Raw genomic sequence first — 11,424 nt, 5'->3', positions numbered from 1 at the left:
TAGAGCCTCGTCCTTCAATCAGAGGATCGGCGGTTTGATCCCAGGCTCCGCCAGTCCATCAATGTGTCCACTTAACCTCAATTCGCTATGAATGGATATTTTACTAGTTAGTCCTGATGGGCAGGTGGCACCTTGCATGGTATCCCCTGCCATCAGTGCATGAATGGGTGTGAATGGGTGAATGATGACATGTAGTGTTAAACCACTCTGAGACGTCAGATGGCTGGAACGGGCTCAAAAGAAAAAATCAAGGGGAGGGGGAGAATATCTATGGCAAAGAACTGGTGTGACAGCTCGTGTCTCTCACAAGCTCATGTTCATACAACCATCTTACCATAGCCCTTACTATCTAACCCTGGAGTTCAGTAACGTTGGGTATTGCCAGACATCACATGCCTGACCAGGGGTGAACGGAATCTGGACCACTACACACAATACAAACAGTAAATGGGCTGGATGGGCTTCCAACCACTCAAAGAGCATTCACACACATTCATACACTGATGGCAGGAGCTACCATGGACAGTGTCACCTGCCCATCAGCTCTAACTAACATTCACACACATTCATACATCATGCTGGCACGGCCTAAGGGAGTCATTTGGACCTCTTCTGTGGAACCAGGTTCCAGTTTCAGTCCAGAGGGCAGACACACTCACCACTTTTAAGAGTAGGCTTAAGACCTTCCTTTTTGATAGCGCTTATAGTTAGGGCTGGTTCAGGTTTGCCTTGGTCCAGCCCCTGGATATGCTGCCATATGCCTTGACAGCCGGGGGACTACCTAGGATACACTGAGCTCCTCTCTCCTCTTCTCTCCCTCCTTCTTTATGTATTAATCTCCTATTTATGCACATTACTGATTTTGCTTCTTCCCCGGAGTCCTTGTGCTTTCTCGCCTCGCAGGTTCCCAGGAATCGGGGTTATATTTGGACTGTCATCGTGCCACCTGCTGAGGCCTTGCTGACCCCCACTGATACTACCACTATCATTATTAGTCACATTACTATTATTATTCCCTGTACTATTATGCTTATTGGCTTTGCTTCTACCCTGGAGTCTTTGTGCTTTCTCGCTTCGCAGGCTTCTATAAATCGTGGCTATACCTGGACTGTGGTCGTGCCTCTTGCTATGGCCCTGCTGACACCAACTGCTACTACCATTATTATTATTAGTCACATTACTATTACTATTACCTGTACCATTACCCATATTAGCTTTGCTTCCACCCTGAAGCCAAATTTGTAATTTGTGATTCTGGGCTATACAAAATAAACTGAATTGAATTGAATTTGGTAAAGTGACTAGCGGAGCGGAGGATCGAACCGCCAATCCTCTGATTGAAGGACGACCCACTCGAACACTGAGCCAAAGCCGCTCATATTTTTCAACAAAATTCAATGTTTACATTTTTTTTTTAAATGATTATCATATTACCAGTAAGTTCTTCTATAACTGTTCAAATCCGTATCCCTGCTCACATCTATCAACCATTGTGTCAGCAAGGTAAAGTCATTTATTTTCTCTTCTCTCATATGAGATGACATGAGGACAACTTGACAGTAGCCAAGGTGACATTTAACACTACAGTCCCCAAACCACAGTGGGATGCTTCATTTTCACACCTGCTATCTCATGACGTCTCTAGGGATGATCCACAGAACAGTGACCTTGTACCTATTCAACAGTTTGTCAACTCTGATGACAGTGATGAATTACTTGATAAACCATGAAGGAAATTTCTAAAAATCCTATCCAGAGCAACTATACTATTTAGGAATACAATGACAGCATTATACATATATTTAGCTTTAGGTCTCTGAGAAGTTTTGAATTAATTATGGTATTTTTTTTTTAATAAATTGAGACCGGTAATTAATGGAGTTACTGGAAAACTAATTGTAGGTGTAAACTGTTGACACAACAGGAAAACAGCATTCATTATACAGTAGATGAATGCTGTTGCACCTGTGCCTATGCACCCACATGAAAGTGGGTCTGTGCTCTGTGGTATACCAGATTAAATACACACACACACACACACACACACACACACACACACACACACACACACACACACACACACACACACACACACGCACACACACACACACATGGACTCCAGGGAGGGACCTGTGAACAGTGTAATTAATCCTCAGCATCTGAACTCCTCTGGGATCTAACATGAGCCTGGGGGGGGCTTATGTTAGAGCAAGCAGTCAAGGACTGGGAGCTTTGACAGATGGAGGACTGGGAGGTGGATATGCCACTCTCTATAGACCCTTTTCATGAAGTCATTATTCTCATATTATCACAGTGTTAGCTGGAGACAATTTCAAAGAAAGCAATTCAAATAAGGGCAAACACCAATCACCTCAGAGTAGTAGGTCAAAGTTACACATTGAAACGTGATCTTGCTCTGTTTATGTTCCCTTCTCTGTAATGCTTTGCTGATATTGTAAGACTCGTTTTGACTGACTTTTTGGTTGCTTTGCATTGTGAGAAGGATCGTTATAGGCATCAAAAATATCTAAACACACCCAGTTTCTCTTTACTATACAAGCTTGGTTTCTCTATTAGGTGTGTAAAAGTCTTTCCATTGAGTCAGTTTGTAGAGGTAGGACAGTCTCGTCCTGTTGGTTAATGTTGACTATCTTAATTAAACTAATGGTCCTGGAAAGTGAGAGACAGAGAAACTCAGATTTTCTTCAGCTATTGTTAGCTAGTGTGCTCAGAGAATTATTCTGCCTCCACCTATGCTCCGCTTACACAAATATGTCATCATCTTGTATTCAAATACTAATGATTAAAAGTAGTATTAAAAGCCCTATTTTATATTTGTTATCTCAGTTTGTGATTCATCTAAGAAAATAGGGACTCCACCTATAGTGAAGGGTTAAAAGTTTGTTGCAACTTGGGTTTTGTTTTCATAGTCATTCATAATATATAAAATAACACTTCACAGGGCTGACACATACAGAGACAGACAACCATTCACACTCACATCCACACCTACGGGGCAATTTAGAGTCTTCAATTAACCTAAGCTGTATGTCTTTGGCTGTGGGAGGAAGCCGGAGAACCCAGAGAGAACCCACGCTGACACAGGGAGAACATGCAAACTCCACACAGAAGGCCGTCTAGCCCGGGGACCGAACCCGGGCCCCTCTTGCTGTGAGAAACAGACCAAAGTGAATGAATATGTTTACGTTATGAAAGTATGGATTGTGCTACCGGAACAAGTAAACTTGGTTTATTAAATTTACAATCTTTTTTATTCTCCGTTTTAAAATTTTTGTCCACACCTTTAAGTTACTGTGAGGAACTTTACCTGGTATGAAACAAGACCATTAACAAAAAGATTGGTTATTTCTATTAAGTTATTCTTCATGCTTGCCATGTCGTCCGTGCCACCAGGTTGGATTCCGCGCAAAATGGTAAATGGACTGTATTGTATTGCTCTTTTCTAGTCTTCAAACCACTGAAAGCTCTTTAACTCTACATGTCATCATTCACCCATTGACACCCATTCATACACTGATGACAGGAGCTACCATGCAAGGTGCTACCTGCCCACCGGGGACTCTAACTAACCATTCATACCCATTCATACACTGCAGGCACAGCTTGCAGGAGCAAAGCAAAAGCAAAACGTAGATGAAATCATACAGGTTCACCAAAAACTCCTTCAGCTAAGACTCTAGCGGGGTCTCCGACAGAGACCAGCCCTCCGAGGACAGACCCAGATCCGGCTGCCCTGCAGCCTTCGACCTCCAGCAGGAAGAAGTGATCTGCACCTGGCGGCAGCATCTCCTCCTCCGGCCACGAGCAGAGCTTCACCTCGCTGCTCACCTCGCTGCTCACCCACTCTATTTAATTTTTCACTGTTTTTGAAAGCCAAACTATAAATCATTTTGTACAGTCATTGTTTTTATTCACTGTACAGTGAATACAACAATGTACACGATACAGTCAATTATGACCAATGAAAACATCTGTGACTATGACTACATCCTCCACATTTAGACACCAAAGATGATTATACTGTTCATAAAATACCAATGCTTAATAGCAGTAATTATGGTGAAGGTCTTCCTATAAGATACCAGGTAATCTTCAATCAACTCTACGCAAAACATGGAATCACTTAAACTGCACACACAAACACGCACACTGTTCTACTCACCTCATGAGCTATTGAGGAGATGCGGACAGCTCTCTCCACTCTGCTGTTTCTGCGTTCACTGTCCAAACCTAACAGGCCATCCTGAGACGCACTACTGTCCAGAACCCTCCCTGAAGACATGGTCCACCGGCTGGGACTGCAATTCAATCTGCCTGTCCTCTCCTCCGTCTGTCCAGCCTGTATTCTGTTTTCTTCTTCTCTCCTTCTGGCTCAGATGTTTTACAGTTCACTTATGTTTTCATAAATTTAATTTTTCCTGTGCTTTTAAGATTGTTCATTTGCTCGTCTTCTTTCTTCGCCTCCCTGTTTGCTCTTTCCTTTCATCTCTGAGAGTTTGTCAGCCTATCCACTCAATTCTTGTTTGCCTTGTGGAGGTCATTGTATCCTTCACCTCATTGCTATCATTAGTGCGTATCTATTATAAACCATGTGGAGTCAATGGGACTAGGCTGAGGTCATTTGACTTTCAGTTTAGTTTCTTTGATGACAATTTAGTTTGGATCAAGTTTGGATGGATCAGTGTTCTTATTTGGGAAAAAACAAGTAATGTTTCCCTTGATTCAACTATTGTGAATCAACAACTATTCTGTTTTTTTCTATTCTGTAACTATTGTTCTGTTTTTGACCTTGACCCAAAAGGTTTTTATTGCGTTGTTTTGTTAAATTTGAGCATATTCTGAGAAAAATCTTTTACTTTCACACACGTAATTAGATATATAGTGAATCTATACGGTTCTTGTAGCAATGCCTTCTCATTTCATGATGCACAGATCACCAGAGTAATATTCTCAAGGTTTTTTTATTGAGACATCTAACACTCCCATGGGTCAGTTCACAGCCACACATTGAGAGATTTACCTTCAGACTGCCTTCAGCACTCCTTAAATTAATCCACAACACGTCACTGGCTGAATCATTTCAACGAAAGCATTTGGCTTGAATACGCCTCAGAGTGATGCTTCAAAGACAAGAGTCCTGAGTGACACAAAGTAGACCCAGAAGTGCTCTATGTCCTGTAGTCTTTAGAAGTTGGCTCAGAAGTTACAAGTAAAACTCTTCCAGCAGCAGTTAGGACACTTCTCTTGGCTTGTTGCAGGATTATTTCAGTTGACAGCTTCGTCTTTCTCTCACTCTCTTTTTCTCAGACAGACTCATATCTTTTCTTTTCTCCCAGCTCTCTTTACTGTACTTTCAGTCTGTGATCTGAGCTTCAGTAGCAGACCTCTGCACTTTCAGTTCCACACACTGATCCAGCTGCCACGCTCATCCCGCCACTCCCTCTTTCTCCTCCCCCTTTTGTCTCTCTCCTTATTCCCTCTTTCCCCCTCCTCTCTCTACCATCACATAGACTGATGCAGCATTTACATTCTATAAGACAAATATTAGTAGATATGCTTTCCACAAAAAAACTGTTTAATTTAAAGGCAGTAAGGTCTCCCCTCTCAAACAAGAAGTTATATGGTATACAGTTTATCGTACAAGTCATTTTGTGATTGCAGGTCAAAGGTCACAACAATGTGCTGGTTTCTGGTTGAAATAGAAAAAATGTGTTTGCTTTTAATCATCAATCAATCATTATAAATCATAAATCAGGGCAAAAGGGGTGTGCTGGCTGAGTTTGTTAAACAACAAAACAACGCAGAATGTTTTTCTACAACAATGATGTGGGGAATGAGGTGGACCGGGGGTCTGCTGGAAAGGAGCCCAGGTTCTGAGTCATGGCACCAAACTTAGTTCAAATGCAGCAGATTTATTTTCATTAAGACTTGTAATATCACCTCTCACAAGGAAGTATCTAAAGGGAGGTCGTTGGTTGTTAGAGTGAATATAATGGTGTGTTCACAGCAGTGTCACTCAGGCTAGACGTCCTGGAGAGGAGGGGGGACTGTAGACACCAACAACTTCAAAGAACACAACTATAGTGTTGTTAACAATCAAATGATCATGAGCTGCATGCATTTGGGCTGTTAGACTCCTCCAGCTGTGCTTACAACAAACCAATGGGATCTTTCAATATTAGTGTTCGGCGTGATAACGTTAAGTAGTCTCATTCACTTTTTAGCAACCGCCTTTTTTAAGATATGTAAAAGGTTCAAAATTCACAAGTGGGGTATTTCTGATGTATTATATGTCTTAGAAGAAAACGTTAACTACAGACCTTATTTCAAAACCAAAAACCCATTCAAAAAATCCATTGACTACGAGTCAAAATGCAAGAATGCTGACTCATGTGGGGGTTTTAGGGCTCAGTCCTGCAGCACTCTTAGGACCACGGTTACAGGGGCACATTGAGTTTTACATGAGACGGACTGTGATAGACTCTGAAGTGACTCTGCTGGTGTACAACAACAGGTATTTTTGGTCAAGGTCAACTGCAGACCCTCAAGCTTCCATGTGTGCCCTCCTAAGCTAACAATAGCCTTTCTAATCAGCACACACACACAAACAGGCACATTGTTAAGGGCAGTCACCTACATTGTTTCCACAATGATACCATTATCTCTGACCTTGTCCCTTCTCTCTCTTATAGAGAAGGAAAGAGAGACATATGGTACAAGAATTAAGGATCAAACCATTAGCATCCATTGAACAGTTCCTTATTCACACCAGCTCAGTGAACTTTTTAAGCCTTCACAGATTAAACTGCTTGCTGAAACATTTCAGAAAAAAGAATGTCAAATATAATTTCCCAGTTTATTTTCATTTACATTCACTGTATCATAAGGGCGATAGATATACTACAAGACAAAGGCCATAAGTGGGATGTATACAGCAGTGGTTATCAACCTTTTTTCAGTGATGTACCCCCTGTGAAATATTTTTTCAGCCAAGTACCGGATACGGTGGAGGTGGTGGGAGACAGGAGGATGATGGCCAAGCTGTCATCCCTGATGAACAACACCTCTCACCCCATGCAGGACACCCTGGCAGCTCTGTGCAGCTCCTTCAGCCACCGGCTGCTTCACCCCCGGTGTGTGAAGGAGAGGTACCGCAGGTCCTTCCTTCCTGCTGCTGTCAGGCTGCACAACCAACTCTGCTCCCAGCAGACCACATGACACATGACAATAAAAACACTGTGCAATAATAGTTAAAATATTTTTTTTCTGTCTGTAAATATTATATTTCAGTTATTGTGTTTTTCTACTGTTTTTATTGCTTATTTATAATACTTGTTTTTTTATTTTTATTTTTTATTTTTCATTTTTTATTTTTATCTTGTCTTTCTTTACTATGTCTCTTGTGTGCACTTTAACTCTATGCTGCTGTAAGCCTGCAAATTTCCCCGCTGCGGGACTAATAAAGGATTATCTTATCTTATCTTATCTTATCTTATCTTACCTGCCCCGGACTCTTCTGTCTCGTCTCTGCCCCCGTAAATGTCTCAGCCTTCCGTCCCCGACCACAAGTTTTGCCTCTGCACCTCCTGGTTTCTGTCTGCCTGTTCCCTTGGCTGTTTGGCGTATACCCGGCTTGACTTCTCGGTCTGAGTCAACTGGTGCCTGGTTTCCTGCTGCTTTTACTATCCCGAATAAAACTCATACCAACAAATCCTTGTGTCTGTCCTACTGCACCTCCTCCAATGAATCGCCACCTTATCGTGGTGGAGGGGTTTGTGTGCACCAGTGATCCTGAGAGCTGTGTTGTCGGGGGCAATAGCTCCTGGTAGGGTCTCCCAAGGCAAAGTGGTCTCGGGGGAGGGGTCAGACTAAGAGCGTTTCACAAAACCCCAATGAATCGGACGATGCAAGGTTGTGGCACCTCTCCCGGAATAGGGAAACCGGGGCACCCTCCTGGAGCCAGACCCGGGAGGGGAGCTCGCCGGCGCGCGTCTGGTGGCCGGGCCTTGGCACATGGGGCCCGGCCGGGCCCAGCCCGAAAAAGCTACATCGTGCCGCCACCCTGTGGGCCCACCACCCGCAGGGATAGGCATTGGGGTCGGGTGCAATGTGAGCTGGGCGGCAGGCTGGGGCGGCAGGCTGGGGCGGGAACCTGGGCGTGCTGACCCCCGGCGTCACAGACTAGCTCTAGGGACGTGGAATGTCACCTCTCTGGCGGGGAAGGAACCGGAGCTGATGCGGGAGGTGGAGCGCTACCAACTAGTTATAGTTGGGCTCACCTCCACGCATAGCGCCGGTTCTGGAACCAAACTCCTGGAGAGGGGCTGGACTTTTTCCTTTTCCGGAGTTGCCCAGGGTGAGAGGCACCGGGCGGGTGTGGGGATACTCACAAGCCCCCGGCTGAGCGCCGCTGTTCTGGAGTTCTCCCCGGAGAACGAGAGGGTTGCCTCTCTGCGACTGCGAATCGCAGGGGGAAAGTCTCTGACTGTCACCAAACGGCAGTTCAGAGTACGCGGCCTTCTTGGAGTCCTTGGGTGGTGTTCTGGAAAGGGCGCCGACTGGGGACTCCATAGTTCTTCTGGGAGACTTCAACGCTCACGTGGGTAACGACGGAGAAACCTGGAGGGGTGTGATTGGGAGGAACGGCCTGCCCGATCTGAACCCGAGTGGTGCTTTGTTGTTGGACTTCTGTGCTAGTCATGGACTGTCCATAACAAACACCATGTTTGAGCATAGGGAGGTTCATAAGTGTACTTGGTACCAGAACACCCTAGGCCAAAGGTCTATGATCGACTTTGTAGTTGTGTCATCAGACCTGCGGCCGTATGTCTTGGACACTCGGGTGAAGAGAGGAGCAGAGCTGTCAACTGATCACCACCTGGTGGTGAGTTTGATCAGGTGGCGGGGGAGGCTGGTGGACAGACCTGGTAAACCCAAACGTGTAGTGAGGGTGAACTGGGAACGTCTGGCTGAGGATCCTGTCCGCAAGGTCTTCAACTCCCACCTCCGGAATAATTTCTTGTGCATCCGGGAGAGGCTGGGGACATGGAATCCGAGTGGGCCATGTTCAAATCCTCCATTGTGGAAGCTGCTGCTAGAAGTTGTGGCCGGAAGGCGATCGGTGCCTGTCGTGGCGACAATCCGAGAACCCGCTGGTGGACACCAGCGGTGAAGGAGGCCGTCAAGCTGAAGAAGGAGGCCTTTCGGGCTTGGTTGGCCCAGGGGTCTCCTGAATCAGCAGGCAGGTACCGGTTGGCCAGAAGGGCTGCAGCTGCGGCAGTTGCTGAGGCAAAAACCCGGGTGTGGGAGGAGTTCGGCGAGGCCATGGAGAAGGACTTTCGAATGGCCTCAAGGAAGTTCTGGCAAAGCGTGAGATGACTCAGAAAGGGGAAACAGGGCTTTTCTCAGGCTGTGCTCAGCAGGGGGGGAGAACTGCAGACCCGGACTGGGGATATTGTCGAGAGGTGGAAAGAACACTTTGAGGACCTCCTGAACCCGACCAACACGTCCTCTGTGGAAGAGGCAGAGTCTGAAGACTCAGGGGAAGACTCGTCCATATGCCTGGCGGAGGTTGTTGAGGGGTGGATGAGATTCGACCGGAGATGCTAAAGGCTCTGGACATTGTTGGGCTGTCTTGGTTGACACGTCTCTTCACTGTCGCGTGGAAGTCGGGTACAGTGCCTGTGGAGTGGCAGACCGGGGTGGTGGTCCCCATTTTCAAAAAGGGGGACCGGAGAGTGTGCTCCAATTATAGGGGCATCACACTGCTCAGCCTCCCCGGGAAAGTTTACTCCAGGGTGCTGGAAAGGAGGCACCATCCGATTGTCGAACCTCAGATTCAGGAGGAGCAATGCGGATTCCGTCCTGGCCGTGGAACAGCGGACCAGCTCTTTACCCTTGCAGGTCTGTTGGAGGGTGCATGGGAGTTTGCTCATCCAGTCTACATGTGATTTGTGGACTTGGAGAAGGCCTTCGACCGTGTCCCTCGGGGAGTCCTGTGGGGGGTACTGCGGGAATATGGGGTACCTGGTTCGTTACTATGAGCCATTCGGTCCTTGTATGACCAAAGTGAGAGCTGATACTCGGCACAAAGTCGAGCTTGTTCCCAGTGCGTGTTGGCCTCTGCCAGGGCTGCCCATTGTCACCAAACCTGTTTGTGATTTTCATGGACAGGATTTCAAGGCGCAGCCGGGGGGAGGAGAGTTTCCGGTTTGGGAACCACAGAATCACATCCCTGCTTTTTGCAGATGATGTGGTTCTGTTGGCTTCTTCAGAACGGGACCTTCAGCACGCACTGGGGCGGTTCACAGCCGAGTGTGAAGCGGTTGGGATGAGAGTCAGTACCTCCAAGCCTGAGGCCATGGTTCTCTTCCGGAAAACGGTGGATTGCACCCTCTGGGTTGGGAGTGAGTCACTGCCCCAAGCGAGGGAGTTCAAGTATCTCGGGATCTTATTCACGAGTGAGGGTAAAATGGAACGGGAGATGGACAGGCGGTTCGGTGCAGCATCAGCAGTGATGCGGGCGTTGTACCTGACCAATTTGGCGAAGTAGGAGCTGAGCCGTAAGGCAAAGCTCTCGATTTACCAGTCCATCTACGTTCCAACCCTCACCTATGGTCATGAGCTTTGGGTAGTGACCGAAAGAATGAGATCGCGAATACAAGCGGCCAAAATGAGTTTCCTTCGTAGGGTGGCTGGGCTCAGCCTTAGAGATAGGGTGAGGAGCTCAGACATCCGGAGGGAGCTCGGAGTAGAGCCGCTGCTCCTTTGCGTCGAAAGGGGCCAGCTGAGGTGGTTCGGGCATCTGATCAGGATGCCTCCTGGACGCCTCCCTTTAGAGGTTTTCCAGGCACGTCCAACTGGTAAGAGGCCCAGGGGTAGACCCAGAACACGCTGGAGAGATTATATATCTCGTCTGGCCTGGGAACGCCTCGGGGTTCCCCAGGAGGAGCTGGAAAGTGTTGCTGGGGAGAAGGACGTCTGGAGGACCCTCCTTAGCTTGCTGCCCCCGCGACCCGGCCCCGGATAAGCGGAAGGAAATGGATGGATGGATGGATGTCCTACTGCACTTGGGTCCTAAAGTACACTCGTGACACATTAATCATGTTGTCCAGAATCTGCCACAAAACATAAGTATGTCCTGAAGTACCTGAATGCCCTGCAACTGAAATGGATGAGGGTTTTGGGGACTTCACACCAGTCATGGAGGTGGAACATAAATGCTGTGTGGTATTCTCCAATTTGTAAACAACCTCTGCTGATGTTTGACCAATTTATCTATTTATTTTAGATTTTTTATTTCTTCTTAAATTTCAGTGGTATCCTTTGATAAAATCATCAACACTGGCTGGTTATGTCACAAAAGCGAAAAATCAATCTTAAGCCTAAGACTTACAATTTAAG

At 46.4% G+C, this 11,424-nt stretch overlaps 1 protein-coding gene across 1 annotated transcript in view; it reads right to left on the bottom strand.

The window, feature by feature from the left end:
- LOC129088771 (potassium voltage-gated channel subfamily H member 6-like) overlaps positions 1-11,424 on the bottom strand; it is a 62,585-nt gene that overhangs the window by 17,083 nt on the left and 34,078 nt on the right. The window lies entirely within an intron of this gene.

Source organism: Anoplopoma fimbria, chromosome 3 (assembly GCF_027596085.1).
Source record: "Anoplopoma fimbria isolate UVic2021 breed Golden Eagle Sablefish chromosome 3, Afim_UVic_2022, whole genome shotgun sequence".
Taxonomy (NCBI): domain Eukaryota; kingdom Metazoa; phylum Chordata; class Actinopteri; order Perciformes; family Anoplopomatidae; genus Anoplopoma; species Anoplopoma fimbria.
This window is presented reverse-complemented; position numbering and strand designations above follow the sequence as displayed.